This window comes from Capsicum annuum, chromosome 6, assembly GCF_002878395.1.
Source record: "Capsicum annuum cultivar UCD-10X-F1 chromosome 6, UCD10Xv1.1, whole genome shotgun sequence".
Classification (NCBI taxonomy): domain Eukaryota; kingdom Viridiplantae; phylum Streptophyta; class Magnoliopsida; order Solanales; family Solanaceae; genus Capsicum; species Capsicum annuum.
The window spans coordinates 207,356,727-207,382,403 of record NC_061116.1 but is presented as its reverse complement, the minus strand read 5'-3'; positions in this window follow the sequence as shown (position 1 = coordinate 207,382,403).

The following is a 25,677-nucleotide window of genomic DNA, read 5'->3' as shown; positions in this document are numbered from 1 at the left end:
TATTGATACTTTCAAAAGGCATAAATTGCTATGCAGTATATTGTGATGCTTCAAGAGTTGTCTTAGGATGTGTTTTTATGCAATATGGTAAAGTAATATCTTACGCCTCAAGACATTTGTTGCCAAATGAGAAGAATTATCCAAAACACGACCGTGATATAGCAACAACTATATTTTCTTTAAAAATATGGTGCCACTACTTGGATAGGGTTCATGTTGATATATATACTGATCACAAGTGTTTGGAGTACATCTTTAACCAAAAGGATCTAATTTGAGATATTAAAAGACTATGATGTTGATATCTTGTATCATCCAGGAAAAGAAAATATAGTAGTTGATGCATAAGGCATAAGGCGATGGTGAGCACTTATGGGAGTCCATAGAAAGAAAAGGGATAACTAAAGATCTACACCAATTAACTAGCTTGGGGGTTCGCCTCCTAGAGTCTCCAGACAAAGGAGTTATTGTGCAAAATGCAGTAGAATCCTCATTAGTAGCTAAAGTTGAAAAGAAGCAATATGTAGATCTTATTCTATTGCAGCTTAATTAAGTGTACAACAAGGTGTGACAAATGTATTTGAGCTTACACATGAGGGAATACTTTGGTGCCAAAATATATTATGTGTACCTAATTTAGATGGACTACGAATGCGGATTATGATCGAGGCACATTATTTAAGATATTATATCCATCCTGGTTCAACTAAAATGTATCATGATTTAAAAGAGGTGTATTAATAGGGTGACATGAAGAAGAACATTGCAGAATTTGTAGCTGAATGTCCAAATAATCAATAAGTCAAAATGGAGCACCAAAATCCAGGAGGCTATATGTAACTCATGGAGCTCCCAACTTGGAAGTGGGATATTATCAACATGGATTTCATCACTAGTTTACCTTGATCCTCTCAAAATTTGATTTTATTTGGGTAATAGTTGATAGGCTCACCAAATTAGCATACTTTCTATCAGTTAAGACCACTTTCATGGTTGAAGAGTATGCAAAATTAAATATTAAAGAGATAGTTTGGATACATAGAGTTCCAATATCTATTATATCTGATGGGGGAGCTCAATTTACTACATATTTTTGGAGGTCATTCAATAAGAGTTAGGGAACGTAAGTGAGTTTAATCACAAATTTTCACCATCAAATGAATGGTTAGGCGAAATGTACAATTCAAATACTAGAGGATAGGTTGCGAACTTGTATACTGGACCTCAAGGTAGTTCGGATAATCATTCGCCACTTATTAAGTTTGTATATAACAATAGTTATCACTCGAGTATTATAATGGCACCTTATGAAGCTTTATATAGAAGAAAGTGTAGATCACCAGTTGGGTGGTTTGAAGTTGGTGAAACTACCTTAGTTAGGCCAGATCTTGTTCATCAAGCTATAGAAAAACTTAAGATGATACAACAATGGTTAGAAATAGCTCAAAGCCAACATAAATCATATGCAATTATTAAAAGAAGAGCATTACTGTTTTCTATAAGAGATTGGGTATTCTTGAAGGTGTCACCAATGAAAGGGGTAAAGAGGATTGGTAAAAGAGGAAAATAACTCCCCTCTATATAGGGCCATGTAAAATTATTCAATTATTTAGCCAAGTAGCATATGAGTTAGACATAACCAGGAGATTTCAATGGTGCATTCTGTGTTTTATGCCTCAATTCTTCAAAAGTACATAGGAGATCCATCTCATACTACTCCTACTAAAGATGTACAGGTTATATAAGAACTTACCTATAAAGAAGTATCTATTGCTATACTAAATTGGGAAGTTAAGAAGTTAAGAAATAAAGAAGTAGCTTTGGTAAAAGTGCTTTGGAGGAGCTCTCCAGTAGAAGAAATGACATAGGAAGCCAAAGAAGCGATGAAGTCAAGGTACCCTCATTTATTCGAATCCAAAGAGAGGGTCCAAGGATGATGATTTGGGGAATTAACAAGTAAGTATAAATACATAAGTGTTAGATGGATAACAGTGAGTTTAAACTAAGTCCTATATAGGTTCAGGCTAGCTAGTTTTACTAGCATTTGAGGATGAATGTCTCTAATGGGGGAGGATGCAACACCCTATCTTCTGCATGTACTAGTTCTACATATGTGGCACTTGATATAGCCTTATGGGATAAGTAATGGACTTGGTATCCTGTGTGATTAGTGATGGTAAGATAGGTTTAAAGGCATTCCCACATATATTGAAACATGGTACGATCAAATTAACATTGTTGAAAGCATTTAACTTAGTCCCGTAAGTAGGTATTTGAGTCTAAAGGTTAAAGTGACCAAGTGTACAATAAGTTTTAAGTATAGATAAAAGTATTTTGACCTTAAAACAGAATAAAATATTAAGGTGCTTGCTTGACTTATTTAAGCTAGTAGGTGAGTCACCTACTAGAGCTATAAGGACCAAGTTACTAGGTCCAAGACCAATGGACCAGATTTAAGGAATATATTTATGGGATAATTTAAGGCCCCGAACTATGTAAAAAATTGTGGAATAGGATGAGCATCCCAATACCAAAAATTTATCCCAAAATCCCAATGCATTAAAGGCCCATTTTAGACTTGAATAGAGCAAGTAGGTTCATCACCTACTTTTACCTTTTGACCAACCTAAGAACTAAGTAGGTGCATCACCTATTAATACTCCCTTTACCAGCTTATTGGGTTAAGTACACTACCACCTACTTGAATTAATTTTGGCCCAAATTAAAGGAGAGAAAGAGAATGGACAACCAAGGCCCAATAGTTTTAGATCCACAAAGGCCAAATATAATAGGCAAGTAGGTGCATCACCTACTTGAAAAATTATGGCCGAAAAATGGATGATAAAGAAATCCAAGAGCAACTCCTTTTAGAGGGATTGAAACCAGCTCTTTTAGCTAATTTTAACTTTAGCAAAAAAAAAACTTCCTAGGTTTTCTCTTTTGTTCTCTCTTAGATATACATCAGCCCTATAATTCCACTAGGTTTCTTGGGATTTACCTTTCTTCCAAGCTAAAGGTAAGTGAACAAATCATGAGCTTATTTAGGAAAACTATGAGAATTATGTTCTTCATGATTAAACTATAGGACAACCCTCTATAAGTTTGGCAGCTCCATTGTTCTTAGTTATAAAGAGATTTCTTTTTTCTTCTTTGGTTTATGTGTAAAGGTATTAAGCTATTGAAAAGAAAGTACCACAGGAATTAAGGCATGGCTACTGTCCATTTTTTCCCTTTTCCTTTATACATGTGTTGGTAGAGGATTGCATATATATTGCTGTTAAGAACTTAAGAGATGGTGAGTTCAATATTTTGTTTCTATATTAAAGGACATATGGAGATATTTGGAACTATTTTATGTGTATATATTGGGGGCTGATTGGTTAATGATGGGAAATGATACAAGTATGACCACGAGGATGGACGTGTGTAAGTGTAATGAAATCGAGGCTTGGAGTATGCAAGAAAAATGGAAAAAAGGTATAAAAGACACACAAAAATCTAACCTACACTAGGCTACATTTTGAGGCTTTTCATTAAAGGCCTTTTGTTCATTTTGTATTCTAGTTGTAACCTAGTATAAATAGAACATTGTAGGTCATTTTGTCTTCGACTTTGATGATATTTGTAAGTTGTATAACACTTTGAAAGATAGTCCTCCCCTTTCTTTAAGAGGCAACCCAAAATTAGGGTGATACTAGTGTGGAATCACTAGTGTTGTATTCATGGATTGAGACGTTGGTTCTTAGAGGATGTAAAGTCCCTCTTGTGTCAATGTAAGACCTAGGTTAGCCATTGTGTGTAGTTTTAAGGGTCCAAGAGTATCATATATTCTTGGGTTCTTAAGAATATACCAACCAAGGTCTAACTATTTATCCTTTGTACATTGTAATCTTGTAACCATTTGTGTATCTTGTAATCTTCAATCCTTAAGTTATTATCTCTTGTTGTTATTGTTCTTATCATATTGTTGTCCACCTTATTGTGTTGTTGCGGTTTGGGTGTGGTTATACATGTTATTATCTCATCATTGTGTAGCATTCTTAATTTTTTGACTTGTTTCCAACTTGTCTCAGTTTGGAATGTGTTTGTAGAATGTTTTTGTGGTTGTTTTGGTACAATACATATTTGTAGTGTATCATTTGGTATCAGAGCTATCATTGATTTTTTTTTAACAAGATCAATCTTGGTCTTGAGAGTTGAAAAATATAAAAAAAAATTGAAGTGAAGTGTTCTTGAGATTTTCCTTGGTCAAAAGTTGGGTCTTGTTGTTATCTTGGACGAGACATATTTATTTGTGACTAGAACTTGAAGTATTTTGTTTTTTTTAGATTGTTTCTAGTGGTGGTTTCTTTCTCACCAATGCTAAAGTGTCTAGATCTAAAGTTTTGAGCTTATGTTGTTGACCGTATTGTAAATTTGAAGTTCACTGTATGTTGATTGACTTGATCTTGGCCGTGTGTTGCAATTTGTTGTAGACTTGGAGGTGAATGTTGGTGGTGTTTTTGTGTTGTTGAGAAATTGTTGTTGAGATCTTGTTGTTCTTCACCTCTGGACAACTTTTGACCAATATAAAGTATGACATAGATCCAAAATGGTGTAAGATAAAGTTGAAAAGTTATTGGTGAAGAAACTTGAACACATCACCTCAAAGACTTGTCAACCACTTTTTCAAATTTCAAGGAGCTTGTTTTGTGGGAATAGTACAAGTCATGTCTTACCTTTTTGAGTTGAATTTGAAAAAGTTCCAAACACTTGAATTTTTCCACCAAAACATAAATTCTTCCATTCCAAATTGTATCAATTCAAAGGCTTCAAGTTGGTGATTCAAATTGGGTGGGACCATGACAAATTATGAGCCTGCCACATCATCACATTTTACTGTTCATGCAACATAATTAAGATCAAATTTTAGATTTCTTAGTTTCTAATCTTTGTTTCTTAGTTGCATTGAGTTGATCCTAGAATTAATTAACAAACTAGTAAACTCCTACTAGATTGTCAATTAGTCTTTTGAATCTATTATTCGTGTTTACGTTTCTTTTGTTCTTTTGTTGTTTTTAAAATCTAGTACTTCTTGGTTCAAGTTTGAACATTACTTTCCTTGAGTCTTAAAACAAGGAGTCCATTCTGATAAAGGAGTGGACTTACCTCTCATCTCATCACAAACTACGAGCCGACTTGCAACACTTATTAATCCAAGTGTGAGACGATCAAATGTGTGAGAGTGTGGTGAGATTGTTTCGAACTAACTTGTCTTTTTATTTGTAGGATTTTACTTTTCTTTTATTTTTTTAGGCACAATTACAAGGGAACTCGCGGCTTCAACCTCTCAACCTATGGACAGTAATGCCACCAATGTCATTTTGGCCTACCTTGATACTATGTCCCGAGACCTAGCTATGACAAATGAAAGTTTGGATCGTATGGTAGGTCAAAGGGGGCAAGTGGGCTTCCTGGACACATGTCAAGAGGAAGGCCATAGCTCATGTGAGCTACAAGGTCAAAACTCTATTCCCTACACTCCTATGAATTTAGAATGTTGTGTTGTGGCTAGTAGGAGCCAACTAGATATAGTTGCATCTTTTCCTAGGGTAGAGGTGCTCGAGTCTCCTTTTTGTGATACTCTCAGTATTGTTAGGTCGCATGAGAACTAAACACTTTTTGTAGGTACACAAGTACTAGTTGATTCTTTAGATGACAAAATTGATTCTCCTCTTGAGAATGATTTGTGTCCATCTAGTGACGAGAGTATGCGCACACTAGTTAACCTTTGTGAAAATCAAGGTGAGCCTACATTGGTATATGAGTTGCCAACAACTAATGAGGTTGTTGACAATGATCAATCGGGTGGAAATGACCTTGACGTGCTTGATTTTTTAGGAAACTCGAATTGTGTTGTCTTGGTAAAAATGGTTTTTCTTGTGATCCCTTTGCTACCTATGATAGTTTATTTCTATGTAGGGACTACTCTCTTGAAAGAGACGGTGTTTCATGCTTAGAAATTCCATCTACTTCTTGTTTATATGTTTTCTATGTTAAGCCTACTAGTGTTGTTGGACTCAGAGCTAGTAAGTACATGCATAAGGAGACCATAGTTGGCGTTGACTCGTGTGATACCTTTCTTTATCATCTTTGTTCTCATGATATTTTCCATAGGGATATATAGGGTATTCCTAATTTTGAAGACGACACCTTAGGGGAAAGTGAGAGTGGCCAAGGCCTAAGTCCTTGGTTACTCCACCCATTTGATCACGGTACTATTTTTTGGTGGGAAAGGATTAGTCTTGGCCTATTTTCCTTTTGTCTTGATGCTTTCTCGACCCACCTCCTTTGTAGAATTTGTACTAATGTTTTCATGAATAAAACAAAGGACCTGTGGATATATTTTAAGTTTGTTCTTCCTCGACATGGCATGTTGATGTGTTATTTTCTTTGCTAACCCTAACCCTCCAGTCATTAGGATGTGTTCTTATTTATCTTCTCTTAATTTTACTAGGTACGGATTTGAGGTCGAATCCTTTTCAAAAAGGAGAGGATGATACAAGTATGGCCACGAGGATGAACGTGTGAAAGTGTAATGAACCCGAGGCTTGGAGTATGCAAGAAAAATGCAAACGAGGGCCTAAAACACACCAAAACCAAACCTACACTACACTCCATGGGATGCATTTTGAGGCTTTTCATTAGAGGGACTTTTGGTCATTTTGTATTCTAGTTGTACCCTAGTATAAATAAAACATTGTAGATCATTTTGTCTTAGACTTTGATGATATTTGTAAGTTTTATAACACTTTGAAAGTCAATTCCTCTCTTCTCTTTAGGAGTCAACTTGAAATTAGGGTGACACTAGTGTGGAATCACTAGTATTGCATTCATGGCTTGATACATTGGTGTTTATAAGAGGTAAAGTCCCTCTTGTGTCAACGTAGGAGTTAGGTTAACCATTGCGTGTATTGTTAAAGGTCCAAGAGTATCACATGTTCTTGGATTCTTAAGATTATACCAACCAAGGTTAACTATCTATCATTTGTTTATTATAATCTTGTAACCATTTGTGTATCTTAAATCTTCAATCCGTGAGTTGTTGTCTCTTGTTGTTATTATTGTTATCATATTTTTGTCCACCTTATTCTGTTGTTGCGGTTTTGGTGTGGTTATACACGTTATTATCTCATCATTGTGTAGAATTCTTGGTTTTTGGACTTGTTTCTAACTTGTCTCAATTGTTTTTTGTGTTTGTAGACTGTTTTTGTGGCTGTTTTGGTATAATCCATGTTGGTAGTGTATTGGGAAATGTGTCAAAAAGTTTTTATTGTAATACTAGCTTTATACTATTGGATTAATAATCATGAAGGAAGGAAGTTAAGTTAGAGTAAGATTAGTTGTGTAGCAAGGTATGTACAGTTCATTAATCCTATACTCTTTGGCATAAATCTAACTCTTTTGTTACAAAGTAAGATTTCTAAGCTGTCTTACTTTCAAGTTATACATAAAGGAAACATACAACCTTCAAGGTGACTAACAACCTTATTCGCACTCGTTAGGGTGTTAAAGTACCTAAATATGTGTTTGTTACTAAACTTGCATATTTGCCCTTCTAAGTACTAGCATGGTATAGGTGTTTTCAGCAATAATTTTTATGAGTTATTGTCTTAGTCAACATGACCCATGGTGTTAATTAATCTCATATGTGTTATATTTCTGTTGTTGTTGTATCCTACCTTATTGTTACTGTATTTAGTGCATATTGGTATACTCCTTTGTTACTGGTCAGAAGTTAAAATTTAATAATGCCATGACCACCAAAACAACAAATTTAGAGATAAAAGAATAATCTAAAGTGAATACACACACACACACACACACACACACACACACACACACACACACACACACATATATATATATATATATATATATTCTTGGGTGGTATCCCATGGTGGAAGGAACACCTAGAATGGGTCGATCCCAATATTACGGGTGATATCCCAGAGGTGAAAGGAAATCCTAGCATGGGCCGATACCTATTTGTGTATTTATGAGGACCGTATCCCAAGGGTTAAAATACCCATCATGGGTCATCCTCTTTTACAACTGATTAGTTGGTTATTTTTTATCATGCCTTATAATTTTATAAAGTAAAGAAGTATAAAGCAAAGTAAAGGATGTAATGTTCACGATTCCACATTTACAACTAAAGGTGGTCTTCTAAACTTGTCTATATAACTATATATTGATATCTGATTACGTTGAGATTTTGTCTTACCTATTATGCCTTATATACTCAATATATTCTTTGTATAGATGTCCCTCATGGGGGGGCAGGGGGAGGGGACAATGTGTTTCATCCCATAGGTACAGGTACTCTAGTTAGTAAACCACCCCAATAGGAGCATAGGATATCCAACGGCTATTGGTGAGCTCTAAGTTGATTCATGGATTTTCGAGTTTGTTATATATATTTTGGTATTTTATTTTAGTTATGAGTAAGGCGGGGGTTTGTCTTGACCTTAACTAAGTCCATGATCTTTTAGAGGCTTTGTAGACCAATGTAAAGTTAAGCATGGTAGAATTATGTTGTTTTGATGTTATGGACCCTACAGCCAAATCTTGTTAATGTAGGTTTGGGCTTTCTTACATGGTTTGTTTTCATTAATGATGTCCACACTTAGCAGGACCTTTAAAGGTCATAGTTACATGCTTGAGAAGTACAAGGTTATGGGTTGGTGCTCTCAAGCCATTATGGCTACGGGTGCATGTCCGCCCCAATGGGATTTAAGGTGTGATAGCAACAAAATTCGAAGGTAATTGGCATAATACTCCTCACTCTTAGAGTATACCATGATGTCATCAATGAATACTATAACAAACACATTCAGAAACTGTCGGAACACCTAATTCGTAAGATCTATGAAAGCAGCAAAAATATTGGTCAACCCAAATGACATAATCCAAAACTCATAATGGTCGTACTGAGTTCAGAAAGCAATCTTGGGAATATCAACCTCCCTAATTTTAAGCTGATGGTATCTCGAATAAAGATTAATCTTAGAGAAGCACCTGGCACCTTGAAGCTCATCAAAGAGTTCATCAATCCTAGGAAGGGGATACTTATTTTTCAATATAACCTTATTCAGTTGCCGATAGTAGATTCACATCTGGAGGGATCCATCTTTTTTTTTGCATGAAAAGTATACGAGTACCCATGGGGAAACACTAGGATGAATGAAAACCTTATATATAAGACCTTTTAATGACTCCTATAGTTTCTTTAGTTTAGTCAAATCTATCCTATAAGGAGGAATAGAAATGTAATAGGTATTCGGTATAGATCTATCCTAAATCTAATTCCTTATCTAGAGAAATTCTAAGAAGATCATCAGGAAATATTTTAGAAAATTATTAACCACAGGGACAAATTTCAAAAAGGGCCCCTTAGAATTAGAATCCTTAATGCAAACTAGATGATATAGACACTCTTTGTAAATTAATATCTAAGCTCTAGAATAGAAAATAAATAAACCTCCTTTTGGAAACTAAGGAACACCCTACCCATACAATCAATGGTTTATTAGGAAAATGGAAATTGATCTTTCAGGTACTATATCTAGAGAAGCATAGCATAAATGAAGCCAATCCAACCCCAAAATTACATCAAAATACACTATATCAAGTTCTATTTAATTGACCAATATCTTCCTATGAAAGATGGGCACCACACAACCCCTATAGATTTTCTAGCAACAATAGAATCTTACCTATTAGAGTAGACGCAGAGAAGGGGTCGGAAATATATTTAGAATTAACACCAAATTATACAACCACATAAGGGGTCACATAAGATACGGTATAACCCCGATAAAAAAAATAGTAAACATCATGAGAGAAGTGATATAATATACCAGTGATAGTATCAGGAGATAACTCAAATTAATGATGGGTAGCAGTGTAAAAAAATGATTCCAGGCAGTACTAATACCAAAAGTGCTGCTCTTAGGTGTAGGATCCAAAAAAGTTTACATTGGAACCTTATTAGCCCTTGTAGAAACTATAGATATAGGATAACTTTGTTGCATCTGACTAGGTTGACCATAGTTAAAACACAAGTTCCTTCCCTTCTCATAATAACCATGATGAAGCTGCCTACAAAAATAATAAAGAGGGTAAGAAGGGGCTGACTGAGCTCCACTAGACTAAGACTAGGCACCCTGTGCCTTAATACCACTGCTAGACTAGAAATGATGATCGCCTAAAGGCTTAGGATCACGAGTACTAGCTGTTGACTTAGAATTTCCCTAATTCTTCTTTTTAGTCCATTGCCTACTATCTGTCCTACTATTTTGTAGATTTATGCCCTCTTTTGAATAACTAAACTTCTTGTTCTTCCACTCTCCCATCTCAACCTACTTATTCATTTCATCCTTAACCTATTTTATATAAACCACTAGCCTAGATATATGTATATTATTATTCAACAAAGCAATCTAACATTCAAACACTAAGTCGTGAGATAAACAGAAGCAAACTTTCTCATTAGAGACCTCATATGAAACACCCTTGGTTTTTACCTTTAGAAAATTTCATGGTTTTGGGTTTTGAATCATACGAGTTGAGGTACTTCTTGTATGATAGGGTACGACTAGGTTGGGTTTAGTCATATGGTAAATAGTGTAGTTTAGATGGTTTCTATCCAAGTTATGATTGGAATGTATAGGTCATATGTAAGGATTTGAATTGTAAGATGTCAATCATATATTTCCCTAAGTTTGGTCTAGGTGATTCTATTATCCCTAGGGTACAGTTTCATGGCACTAATCATAAGGTTGGGTATGGTTTGGCTTTGGTGGTCTTATTTAGGACAGTGTTGGTGTCCAAGGGGAAGCCTAAGGAATGAGTGGTGGGAACCACTTATAAGGTAGGGTACAAATTATATAGGGTGGTCGTACCATCCTGCAGGATTATTAAGTAATATAAGTTGGGGGTAATCTAGACATTTCCCCTCTTAACCTCTTAAGTCCCTATGACTTATATCACTCCTGGGAGATTATTCAACTTATTTGTGATCACTTAAACTCTATTAAAATACTCTCAAATTCTCTCAAAGATCTTGGGCGAAGAAAGGCTAGGATTTTATCAATAGGATCAATTTGAGGCGTACAAGGGTGATTTATCTCCGTCATAATCATAATCTAAGGCATGTTACTCCTCTCTCATTGTTAGTTCCAGCTAAAGCATGTTTTATGAATTGTTTTCATAGCATAAATGTTTTATAGTTTTGGGTTTTAAAATATATATAGGGAGATTTTTGTTACAATGGTTGGTTATGGTTTTCCCATGTCTATTACTTATGGTTTTCATATTATTATGGTTGTTTGAACATTTTTTTGCATGGGAATGGTTAATTAGTACTTTGTTTTTGCTTTAGAAACACTATGCCCAAGACATGTTCGATAAAATGCCTATGAGAATGTTTTTTGTTAAATTTTTGGACTTTCATTAAATTATTACATGGTATAGCTTTGTAATGGAACCCTAAATAGTATAAATGGTTTGTAATGGTTAAACGGTAAGGTCTTGGTGGTTATGATTGGTCTAATTAAAAGTGTTAGGGGTTACAAGTGAATCCCCTATTGAAACTCAATAATAATCACTTATGAGTTATATGGGATTCCCCCAAGTCAACTAAATAATATAACCTATGGGGTACATGGGAATCCCCTATGGTTTGTTAAGGATATTGCTTGCAATCTATATTCGGTATAAAGATACCACTACTTATTGACCTGGTCAATATAAATGGAATGGTGATTTGGTTGTGTGGTAGTTTTTTTAATTTGGAAATAATGGCAGGGTATGATAGTAAACATTGAAGGTGTGAGTCCAATGGACGGACACTAGAAACTCATGTTTACCAATATGAGCATTGGTCATAGAGATCATATATAATACTTACAGGGTACATGAGAATCTCCTACTCTTATGGTATCTTCGATTCATGTGGCTATATATTTTAGGGCCTATTTAAGGGGTTATGCTGGACTCATATAGCCCGTGGGTGGTTCTAGGATGGTTAAGCTACACATACCCAGGTTAATGGTCTTAAAGGCATTTTAAACTCAATTTTCTTTCCCAGCATGGTTATATATATATGTACGTATGTATGGTTGTGAATGCATATAGTGGGTTTAATTATTAATAAAGGTTGACATTATTTTTTCCTTATCTTGACTGCATGCTAGCATTCACCCGCTAACCTATCTTTGGGTGGCTATATCCCCATGCGATACAGTAACCATCTATTCTACTCCTTCTAATTAGTGATTGGATTCGGGATTAGCTCGGTTGGATTGACATGGTGAGCCTTCATATTTAGGAAAGCTCCATTTTATGTCATGGATGTTTTTACATACTTTGGTTATGTCATAGACATTGGTTTTGTCTATGTTTGGGGAATGTACCAAATAGATATTGCTTTGCTTTCAGTTAAAGGCTTTGTGGGACTTCTATATGTTGGCATGAGTGGTGTTGATATTGGTGTCAGCTTTGGTATTTGCATTGGTATTGGGGCTGATACTATAGAAATGTCTTTTTATTGTTCTATCCTTTTATATTGTGGACTCGTACTTGGTTATTGTTTTAGTTTTGGTATGGTTAGTGGTTAGGTATTGGATGGTTGGACTTGCTTGGGTTGGTCACAGTTATGGACCTATTATAGAGTCTGGAATGGTACAAAATGCTATCTTGTTATTTGTTTGGAATTCATCTGACTTAGGGTGTGCATTAGGATGGTTGGGTTGGGTATCGGGGGTGGTTCCCAGTCCTGGTTGAGCTAGGGATGTCTATTTTGATAAGGCCATGATTCAGGTCATGTCTAGTTGGCACCAAAGCTTTAGGGTTCATGGTCAATTGGGAGTCCACAAAGCCATATCGAGTAGAGTCTATTTTATGGGTGTGTAGCATACCACACTCATAAGAGGGAGGCTTTAAGGAATTTAAGAAATATTTCTTTTCTTTGTGTTCTTTTTTCAAGCTTAGAGTCTAATTCCTTAAATCTTCTGTAATTTTGTTTGTTCGCTTTTCTAATTATACCTCAATGATCTAAAGTTTATGAAAATTCCTCTATCCCAATTGAGGATAATGTCGATGGGACACACTCAACTCAAGTGATTCATACTCGATCTAGGGCCCAGTACCTGATGTTGTTGGAGTTCAAATGGTTCCATTTAGTCCTTCCCAGGAAGACATGATGAATATGAACTTTTATCAGTCAAGCCATGTGATTACTCAGTTGGTAGCTTCACAGGGTGAGTGTGGTTCACCTAGTATTACATCTTTTAAGACCACAAAGGTTGGCCAGTTCATGAGGTTGAATCCTCCAACTTTTACTGGTGCTAAGGTGGAGAAAGAAACTTAAGGTTTTCAAGTAGAGATGGAAAAGACCTTCAGGGTTATATAGGTCACGAATGTGAAAGGGGTAAATTTTGTTGCCTCTCAGCTAAAGGATATGATGTAACAATCATATGAGGCATGGGATCAGGAAAGGGGTGATGTTTAGGATTATCTTTATGGAAGACTTTATAATGCATTTCTGGACCACTTCTATCCTCAGGATTTGAGGGAAGCGAAAGAAGAGGAATTTGTTAATGCAAAATAAGGGTTGATATTAGTCAAGGAGTATGCTTTGAAATTTGACTAGCTGTCTAGGTATACTCTAGAATTGGTGTTGGATATGAGGGCCAAGATGAGAAAGTTTACTTTAGGATTGTCTCATTAGTTGATCCTTGAAAGGAAGACTTCACAGCTGATCAAGGACATAGATATCTATAGGTTAGTTATTCATATGCAATAGGTGGAGGAGGAAAAGAGAAAGCAGGCTAAGATAGGTGAAAGGCAGAGTAGGATGGACAACAACGAAGTGGTTGAGATAGTGGCAAGTGGCCAAACAAATAGTGGGGGAGTTCTAATTCTTTCTCTACTACTAGTGCTTCTTACCTAAAGTAGTCAGGTGATAGGTGTCAGTAGGGTGGTGAAAAATTTAATGCATAGGGTTCCCAATCTCAGGCTAGCGGGACTTAGTCGGTTTCATCATGTCCTTCTTGCAGGTTCTGTGGTCAGTTACATTAGGGTGTTTGTGATTAAGAAGGTATAGGTTCTTGAAATATAGTCAGCCAAGCCATTGCTCAGAAGCTATCTGGTTGGTAAGGTTGCTTCGGGGGTGAATAAGGTTTTGGTTGCCTCTTTATATGCTTCTGTACCAAAGGGTGATACTTTTATATCTTTTTCTTCTCCTAGTACCGGTACTGTCCAGAATAGGTCATATGCTCTTGCTTTCCAATAGGGGTTCGAGGCATCGCCTCATATCATGACTGGTATGTTATAACTTTTTTTCCATGATTTGTATTGTTTACTTTATTTGGGGTCCACCCTCTCTTATGTGATTCCATTTGTGGCTGTGTATTTTGGTTTTGATCTTGAGGTTCTTTCAGATCTTTTTTCTATTTCGATCGCTATAAGTGACTCTGAGATTGCTAAAAAAGTCTATAGGGTGTGTGTGGTATCTGTTGGTAGTAAGAAGACTTTGGTGGGCTTGTTTGAACTAGACATGGTGGATTTTCATGTCATTATAGGTATGGATTGGTTGCATTCATGCTATGCGTCCTTAGATTGTCAAACCTATAGGGCTTTCTTTGAGCTCCCTGGTGAACTGGTTATTAAATGGGAGGGTGGTTCCCTAGATCCTAAGGGAAGGTTTATATCATATGTTATATCTAGGAGGTTAATATCCAAAGGGTGTCTCTATCATTTGGTCCAGGTTAAAGACTAACTCAAAAGGTCCTTATTTGTATTCGATTCTGGTGGTGAATGAGTTTCCTTAAGTCTTTCAGAATGATCTTCCTTATCTTCCTTCGGATAGGGATATTGAGTTTGGGATTGATTTAGTTTCGAACAGTCATCCAATATCTATTCCTCCCAATTGAATGACTCTGACTGAGTTGAAGGAACTCAAGAATCAATTTTAAAGATCTTTTGGATAATAGTTTCATCCATTCTAGTGTGTCCTCGTGGGGCATATCGGTTATATTCGTACGTAAGAAGAATGGTTTTCTTTGGATGTGTATTGATTATCAATAGTTGAATATGGTGATAGTTAAGAACAAGTATCCTTTTTCGATTATAGATGACTTGTTTGATACATTACAAGGTACCAAATTTTTTTCTAAGATAGATCTTTAGTTGGGGTATTATCAACTTTAGATTAGGGAGGTAGATATCATTACGACAGCTTTTTCGTACTCGGTATGGGAAATTTGTGTTCTTTGTTATGTCATTTGGTTTGACAAATTCCTCGATGGTATTCATAGATTTAATGAATAGGGTATTCAGTCTGTTTCTAGATCTATTTGTTATTGTGTTTATTGATGACATTTTATATATTCTAAGAGTAAGGTGGATCATGTTAATCACCTCTATGTGGTGTTACAAACCATGAAAGAGCAGCGGTTGTATGTCAAATTATCAATATATGAATACTAGATGAATGTTGTTATTTTTTTAGGTCATATTATTTCTAGTGAGGGGGTTATAGTGGATCCACAAAAGGTGGCGATGGTTATGAAGTGGCCTAGACCCACAACTCCAATTAACATTCGGATCTTCTTGGGTTTGGCTGGGTTTTATAGAGGTTTATGGAGAGTTTTTTAGTATATCTTCCCATTAACTAAGTTGACTTAGAAGGAGGTAAGGTCTTCTTTGTCGGATACTTTTGAGGATAGTTTCGAGAAGCTTAAGAATAAGCAAACTTTGGCTTTGATTTTGACTTTGCCTGAAGGCAATGAGGGGTTTGTTGTTTACCATGATACGTACTGAGTAAGACTTAGTTGTATTTTAAAGAAGCATGGTAAGGTAATTGCCTATTTTTCCAGGCCGTTAAAGGTGCGTGAGAGGAATTATCCTATTCATGATTTGGAGCTTTTAGAGGTGGTGTTTGCATTTAAAATCTTCTGACACTATTTGTATAGAGTGCATGTGAACATCTTTTTTTATCATAAGAGTTTACAGTATGTGTTTACTCAGAAAGAGCTTAACCTCAGGCAGAGGACATGTTTTGAGCTTCTCATAGACTATGACAAGAGTCTTTACTACCATCCAGGTAAGGTTAATGTTGTTTCTGATACTCTTAGCTGGTTGTCCATAGGGAGTTTAGCTTATATGGAAAAGGAAAGGCAGGAGTTGGTGAAGGATATTCACAGCTTGGCTAATCTTACAGTTTTTCTTTTAGACTCCGATAATGGTAGTGTGTTTGTACAGGAAGTGGTTTGGTCTTCTCTTTGTGCAGAGATCAAGGAGAAGCAAATTCTAGATCCTATCTTAATGAATATCAAAACTGATGTAGGTGGGCAAAAAGTAATGGTATTGAGATTAGTGGTTATGGTACCTTGTGGTACAAAAGGAGATTATGCATTTCTAATGTCGATGGTTAGGGTGAAAGGATATTGGTTGAGCCGCATGAGTCGCACAATGTTGTCACCCAATTTGACGAAAATGTATCATAATCTCAAGGAGACGTATTGGTTGAATTATATGAAGAAGGATGTGGCAAATTTTGTGGCCAAGTGTTTAGTGTGTCAACAAGTGAAAGTTGAGCACATGAGGCCTAGAGGCTTGTATCAAGAAATTCAATTTCCTGAATGGGAATGGGAAGTGATCAATATGGATTTTATTATCTATCTTCCTTAGTCTTAGAATCAATTTAATTCAGTTTAGGTCATCGTGGATAGGATAACAGCGTCGACTCACTTCTTACTAGTGAGGACTAACTTTTCAGCTAATAATTATACGAGGTTGTATCTTTATGAGATTGTGAAGTTGCATGGGGTACCTGTTCTGATTATCTTTGATCGTGGTATACAATTTTCATCTCACTTTTAGCAGTCATTTCAGAAGGGGATTGGTACTAAAGTTATTCTGAGTACTGTTTTTCACTCGCAGATGGATGGGCAAGCAGAAAGGACTATTCAGACTTTGGAAGATATGCTTCATGCATGTGTGATTGATTACGGTAGTAATTGGGTTAAGCATCTACCTTTTGTAGAGTTTTCCTGCAACAATAGCTATCATTCTAGCATTGGGATAGCCTTTATTGAGGCATTGTATGGTAGGAGGTATAGATCTCATAGTGGGTTGTCTGAGTTTGGTGAGGTAGATATGTTTGGCCCGAATTTGGGTTATTAGGCTATGGAGAAGGTGAAGGTGATTCAAGATATTCTTAAGGCTTCCCAAAGTCACCAAAAGTCCTATAAGGATATAAGACGTAGGTACTTGGAGTTTGAAGTTGGGGACAGGTTGTTACTAAAGGTGTCTCCCATGATGGGATTAATGCAAGGGGAAGCTCATTCCCCGGTATGTTGGTCCTAATGTGATTTTTTGAAGGGTTGGTAATGTTGCATATGAATTAGAGTTACCTTCTATTTTGAGCTTTATTCATCCGGTATTCCATGTCTCTATGTTGAGAAAGTGTATAGGTTATCCTTCATCGGTTGTTTCTTTTGAAAGATTGGGTATCCTGGATTCTTTATCTTATGAAGAGATCTTGGTTGAGATCTTGGATCGGCAGGTTCGTCGGTTATAAACCAAGGATGTAGCTTTGGTTAAGGTTCTATGGAGAAACCACAAGGTGGAAGAATCTACTTAGGAAGCGGAAGAGGACATGAAATTCAAGTTACCGCATTTATTTTCTACTTATAATATTCATGCATAAGGTATGTGCTCTTGATCACATCTTTGTTCCCTAACTTTGTGAAAGGAAGGTTAATTTCCTTGTATCTTTGTTTTCTAAAATAGTTAAAGGTTGGACTGGTTATGTTAGGGCATAATTCGTCCTTGTACCACTTTGTCCATCATTTGAGGATGAATGATCCTAGTGGGGGAGACTGAAATACCTTGGGTTTTAACCCTTGGAAAATTTCTCAATTTTGAATTCTGGACATCATACGAGTTGGGATACTTCTCATATGATAGGGTATGACTAGTTTGGGTTTAGTCGTTTGGTCACCAGTATGGGTTGGATGGTTTCTTTCCAAGGTATGGATAGAACATACAGGTCGTATGTTAGGGTATGAATGGTAAGGTATCAATCGTATGTTGCCTAAAGTTTGGTCTAGATGATTCTATTCTACCTAAGGTACGGTTTCGTGGTACTAATCGTATATTGGGTATGCTTTGGCTTGGGTGGTTGTATGTTGGACAGTGTTGGGGTCCAAGGGGAGGACTATGGTACGAGTGGTGGGTATCACTCATATGGTAGGGTACGATTCGTACCATCCTGTGGGAATTTTTAGCAGTTTAAGTTGGGGGTAATTTGGACATTTCTCCACTTAACCTCTTAAGGCCACATGACTTAAATCACTCTTAGTTCATCATTTAACCTATTTACACTTACTAAAACTCTATTAAAACACTCTCAAATTCTCTCAATGCTCTTGGGCCAAGGAAGGCTAGGGTTTCATCAGTAGGTAAATTTGGGGATTACAAGGGAGATCTCTCTGTCATCTTCGTAATCTAATGCATGTTACTCTTACCAAATTGTTAGTCCCAACTAAAGGCTTGTTTCATGAATTGTTTTTATGGAAAAAATGGTGTATTGTTTTGTACCGACCTGAAATCACCTCCCGGGACGTCACACGGTGCTTAAGGCTACAAGTAGCCCCAAGCTAACCCTTTGAACCTGTCACTACATATAATAACTCATTTAGAGATAAATAAACAAAGCACTGGCACTGTGATATCAAGTTATAGGAAATACGAAGAAAATACTTGGTCCATACGAACATAATACTGTAAATCTCATCAAAAAAATAATCTGATAGCTAGTTTGACAAAGCCTCTACTACTCCATGCACTAGAAAGCCATTGGGATAGGTCCCCAACTGACTCAAACTAAACTGAAAGCAATAACATATCTACTAACGTACTGAAATGTCTGAAGATAGGTCCTCAAACCATCAGGACTCACCACTATTGAGATGTAGACAAAGGTACTCAGAAATCACTGACGAGACTGGGATTGAGCACTTGAACCTACATTATAAGACAATGTAGCACATACAGGTATATGTGGATCAGCACTTGGGAATGTACTGATTATATGGAGCTGTATACATTTACATAAAACAATATCAATACTCTTTAATCAAATCATGCATGCAATTAGGAATGACTCACATAGCTTGAATAAGTCTAAAATATAAAGCTCATAAATCATGTATAATGAAGCATGTAACATAAATCTCATGAGACATTATACTTTAACTTTAAAACTGTACTTAAACTCAAAACACTTGGAACTCGGAATTATATAACTTTGGTTCAAAAATTGATGATCAACTCTTACTAGTAGAGGAAACTACTTTTTTCTTTGGAAAACACTCAAAAAGCTTTTTATTTAATTTAGAAAATATCTCATCTCAAGGGAGGTTTTCTTAACCGACATAAACCATGTGAGCTACATGGAGTCCAACGTCTTGTCCTCCTAAGAAAAAAACCTCATGTTGGGGAGAGGTATCATACTCTTGCCAAGGAGTATAACCTCAACTCAGTGATCACTTAGCTCGGCCTCAGGCCCACTTATCTTGGCCTCAGTCCCAAAATCTCAATCCTATGGTGGCACGTAGTTCTAGAGTAAAAAACCATAGTAACTTACCCAACTCAATGCTAAATACTACTCCCTTCAGTTTATCTCGCTCATCTCATTGGAAATCAACTTTAAAATAATCTCATGGTTCATAAAGAACCTAACTATAAAAAATCTGTTATCTCATTTAGTAAAGTGGATTTCATGAGTTACCGAGTCACTCTAAGTCATGATTCAGAAAGCTTGAGTTGAGTCAAATAGTTTATGAGATTTACTAAGCATGTGTTTTATTGATGATTTATGGAAGCAATGTTTCAGATAATTCAAGCGAAGAGAGTTATTACTGTTAGCATGCATGATTTTCTTACACATTTATGATATTAACTAAAATGTTGTGTGCACCCCACATACTCAGTACATTCCTAAGTATTGACTCCCATACTCTTCTGTTCTCTATATTTCCTCATGATATAGGTTCAGGTGCTCAGTCTCAACAGTGACAGTGATTTCCAAGTACCTTCACTACATCTCTGCCGTTAGTGAGTCCTCATGGTTTGAGGACCTTGTCTATATTTTGTGATGTTGTTTTGTTGTTATGGATTTCAATACTGTTGAGTCAGTTGGGGTTTGTCCCAATGGCTCCTTAATTTTAATGTATAGAGGCTTTGTCAGACTAGAGAGAAGGTATGTACAGACATTCAATATGTATTTTGGTTGTATAGTTTAGTATTTTTCAGTATCTCTCTTAAAGCCGATGTGGTATATATCTTTCTTATGCATGATTGTTGTTGAATTGAGTTCCTTAAGGTGGTGTTGGGTTCCAAGGGTTAGCTTGGGGCTACGTGTAGCCCTATGAACCATGTGACGTCTCGAGATATGTTCTCGGGTCGTTACAAACTTTGTATCGGAGCCTAAGGTTTGAAGATTCCTAGGGAGTCTGAAAATCTACGTTATGTAGAGTCTTGATCATCGGTATGTAGCGCTCCATATCTATGAGCTAGAGGCTACGAAACATTTTAGTAAAAGTTATTGCTTTCTTTCAAAAGTCTATCATGCCTATGAATGTTTTTCTCTGCTATTAATTCGTGCTTTCTTATGACTGAAAATGCCTCCTCGTAGAGCTATCAAAAACAATGAACGATCTCAACCCGTTGATCTTTTCGGTGAGATGGTGTCCCACGCTTAATTGTAGGCAGCTTTTCAAGCGCTAGCCCAGGCGGTTTCTGCCAATGCTAAGACCCGTGCACAGGTTATAGTTCCGCCTCTGAAAGAAGGTAATTTCAAGGCAGCTCAGGTTCATGACTTTATACGGATGAATCTGCCAGAGTTTTATGGGTCAAAGACAGCTGAGGACCCGCAGATATATCTTGATGAGGTGAAAAAGATCACCCAAATTATGCATGTAATGGAGGAGGAAAGTATAGAGCTAGCTTCTTAATGCTTGAAAGATCTCGCTTATGATTGGGTGGAGATGTGGAGGAAAAGTACAAGGGAGAATGATGCTCCTTTGACTTGGAAATCATTCCAGGATGCCTTCTAAGACAGATTCTTTCCCCCGGAGCTGAGGGAAGAAAAATTAGAAGAATTTATGAACTTGAGACAGGGCTCCATGATAGTTAAGGAGTATTATCATAAGTTCAACTAGTTATCTAAGTATGCTCCCGGTATGATGGCTGATTCTAGAACTAGTATGAGTAAGTTTTTGGCTGGTGTATCTAGTTATGTTGTGAAAGAGTGTAGATCCGCTATGCTTAATGGAGACATGGACCTTTCAAGACTAATGATACATGCACAATAGATTGATGTGGATAAGGTGAAGGAGAAAGGAAAAGTAAGGACAAATAAGAGGTTTAGATCAGACCAGCAAAGTTATAGTCAAACTAGATTTTCTGGAGGGATCCTTTCTCAGTTCCAGAGCCGTTCTTTTATGCCAGCGCCTTCATCAGCCAGTACTCTTGTACTCCAAATTAGGTCGGAGCAGGGTGATAGGCCTACTATGTCCAGGTCCCAGGATAGTATGAGTAACATACCTCGTCCTCCCCCAGGTTTGAAGTGCGGTAAAGACCATCCTGGTTAGTCCTTAATAGATCAAAGGGGTTGTTTTGGTTGCGGCAAGTTAGGCAACAAATTTAGGGATTGCCCATATGCTAGTCAATGGAGTCATGATGTTCGTCCCCAAAGTCAGGCTATTAGTGCTCCAGCCCCTTTTGTTTGTCCTACTTTTCCTCAGGGTGCCTCATCTAGTAATACAGGTGGTCAACGTAAGAATCAATTTTAAGCTATACCACCCCGCCAAGAGCAGGAGGATTCACCAGATGTTCTTACTGGTACGCTCTGTGCATTTCATTTTGATGTGTATGTGTTCATGGACCCTGGGTCAAGTCTTTCTTATGTTACTCCATTGGTGGCTGTGAATTTTGAAATCAGTGCTGAAAAGATTCCTGAGCCTTTTATAGTTTCTACCCCAGTAGGTGAGTATATTCTTTCCAAGAAAGTATATAAGAAGTGTCCTATCACTGTCCTTAACAAAGTCATGTTTACAGATTTAATTGAGCTAGATATGGTTGATTTTGACATTATTCTGGGTATGGATTAGCTTCACTTTTGTTATGCATCCATAGACTGTCGTACCCATGTAGTCAGGTTCCAGTTTCCTGGTGAGCCAGTTTTTTAGTGGTCCAAAAATTCCGCATCCCCCAAGAGTCACTTTATATCTTACCTTAAAGCCAAGAAATTGATATCCAAGGGTTGTATCTATCATTTGGTTTGAGTTAAAGACACTAAGTCCGAGAATCTGACTATTCAGTTTATTAGTGTTGTCAATGAGTTTCTTGATGCTTTTCCGAAAGATCTCCTGGGGTACCTCCCGATAGAGAGATAGAATTCAGGATTGATCTCCTTCCTGATACGCAACCTATTTCTATTCCTCCATATAGTATGGCCCCCACAAAACTTAAGGAGTTGAAAGAACAACTCAAAGATCTTCTCGATAAAGGTTTCCTAAGACCTAGTGTATCTCCTTGGGGTGCACCCATTCTATTCGTGCGAAAGAAAGATGGTTCATTGCATATGTGCATTGACTATCGTCAACTCAACAAGGTCACAGTTAAGAACAAGTACCCTCTTCCTAGAATTGATGATCTGTTTGACCAACTGCAAGGTGCCAGTTATTTCTCCAAAATAGATTTGAGATCTGATTATCACCAACTTAAAGTTAGGGAGTGTGATATTCCAAAGATGGGTTTTTGTACTCGTTATAGTTATTTTGAGATTCTGATCATGTCCTTCGGGATAAATAATGCCCTAGAAGCTTTGTTAGGGAGTGTGATATCCTGGATATGTTTGTTATTGTGTTCATAGATGATATCCTTGTATACTCCAGAAATAAAAGCGACCATGAAGATCATCTTCGAATTGTCTTACAAACCCTTAGAGATTATCAACTTTTTTCAAAATTTAGTAAGTGTAAATTTTGGATTCGGTCAGTTGCCTTACTGGGTCGTATTGTTTCTGCTGAAGGTATTCGAGTTGATCCTCAAAAGGTAGAGGCTGTGAAAAGTTTCCCTAGACCTATCACTCCATCGGACATTAGGAGTTTCTTAGGTCTAGTTGGCTACTACCGTCATTTTGTTGAATTTTTTTCCTCCATTGCTGCTCCTTTGACCCGGTTAACCCAAAAAAAAGTTAAATTCTTATGGTTAAATTCATGCGAGAAGAGTTTTCAGGAGTTGAAGGCTCGACTCACTTCAGCCCCTGTGATGACCCTGCCTAATGGTGTAGATGACTTTATGGTGTACTGTGATGCTTCCAAAGTTGGTTTGGGTTACGTATTGATGAAGAAAGGTAAGGTTATAGCCTATGCCTCCCGGCAGTTGAAACCTCATGAGAAAAATTACCCAACCCATGATCTAGAGCTAGTTGCAGTAGTTTTTGCTTTAAAAATTTGGAGACACTACTTTTACGGTGTTCATGTTGATGTCTATACATATCAAAAGAGTTTACAATATGTGTTTACTCAGAGGGAGTTAAATCTTTGGCAGAGTCAGTGGTTAGAATTGCTGAAGGATTATGATATGAGTGCGTTGTACCACCGAGGCAAGGCTAAGGTAGCGGCAGATGCTCTTAGTAGGTCGTCCATGGGTAGTGTAGCATATGTAGAGGAAGATAAGAAGGAGTTAGCAAGTGAAGTGCGTCGTTTGATTAGATTGGGTGTTAGATTGCTCGATTCAGCAGAGAGTAGTATTTGGGTCTAGAGTAGTTCTGAATCCTCTCTAGTTTCGGAAGTGAAGGAGAAGTAGGATATGGATTATCGTTTGGTTGAATTGAAAGGGTCTGTGAAAGACCAAAAAGTAGAGGTTTTCTCCCAAGGGGGAGATAGTGTATTGAAATTTTAAGATAGATTATGTTTGCCTGACGTTGATGATTTGAGGAAGAAAATTATTGCTGAAGCACATGGCGTGTGGTATTCTATTCATCCCGGTTCTACCAAGATGTACCACAATTTGAGGGAAATTTATTGGTGGAATGGTATGAAGAAGGATATAGCAAAGTTCATAGAGAAGTGTAGGACTTGCCAACAGGTGAAGATAGAGCACCAGAGACCTAGTAGTATGATGAAAGAATTTAGCATTCCTACTTGGAAGTGGGAGGAAGTGAATATGGATTTTGTGACCGGTTTACCCTTCTCTCATCGTCATAATGATTCTATTTGGGTCATTGTAGACAGGTTAACTAAGTCACCATATTTCCTACTAGTACATACATCTTTCACCACTGAGGACTATGCTAAGCTATACATTCGAGAGTTAGTTAGGTTGCATGGAGTTCCGTTGTCTATCATCTCCGATAGAGGTACTCAATTTACTTCTCTATTTTGGAAGGCTTTTTAGAAGGGTCTTGGTACCCAAGTTCATCTTAGCTCTGCTTTTCATGCGCAGACCGATGGTCAGGCTAAGAGGACCATTCAGACCTTGAAGGATATGTTGAGGGCATGTGTTCTTGATTTCAATGAAAGTTGGGATGAACATTTTCCATTGATTGAATTTTGTGTAACAATAGTTTTTATGCTAGCATTGGAATGGCTCCATTTGAGGTTTTGTATAGAAGGAGATGTAGATCACCCATAGGTTAGTTCAAAGTGGGTGAGGCTGGTTGACTGGGCCTAATGCTGTATTCGAGGCTATGGAGAAAGTTAAGTTAATTCGGGAAAGGTTGAAGACATCCCAGAGTCGTTAGAAGTTGTATGCAGATGTGAGAAAAAGGGCGCTCAAGTTTGAAGTTGATCATTTGGTTACTTGAAAATTTTACCCATTAAAGGGGTGAACAGGTTTGGTAAGAAAGGAAAGCTTAGTCCCCGATATGTTGGCCCTTATAGAGTTTTAAATCGTGTTAGGAAAGAATCTTATGAGATTGAGTTACCTGCAGAGTTGTCAGCTGTCCATCCTGTCTTTCATGTTTCTATGCTCAAGAAGTACATTGGTGACTCAATTGTTGTAGACCCGTCAGAGAGCTTTAATGTTCAGGATAATATTTCGTATGATGATGTTCCGGTTGAGATCCAAGATTACAAAGTCCGTAGACTAAGGAACAAGGAAGTTCCCTTGGTTAAAGTTCTGTGGAGAAATCAATCAATCGAGGGTGCTACTTGGGAAGAAGAAAATGAAATGCGAATTAAGTACCCTCATCTTTTCCCCGTGAGTTCAACTCAAGCTGAAGGTACTATTCTCTAATTTAGCTCCTCATTAATCCCGCGTATTCAATAGTATAAATGTTTATTCTATGATTCGTGCATTCAACGAAGTATTCAAAAAATAGGGTTAAGTAAGTCGGTTTAGAAAATTATTTTCGTAAAGTATTACCAATTTTCTCTTTGATCTTGAGCCTAACTAGCAATAGTCGAGGATGAATGTTTCCAAAGGGGGAGATATTGTAATACCCCGATCATTCCTTGGGCCTAAATCCATCTTTTAAGTGGATATTGATGACTTCCAAAGTGATTAATGTATAAACCATTTGGTATTTTTCTAATTTCCACTTTTTGTCATGTA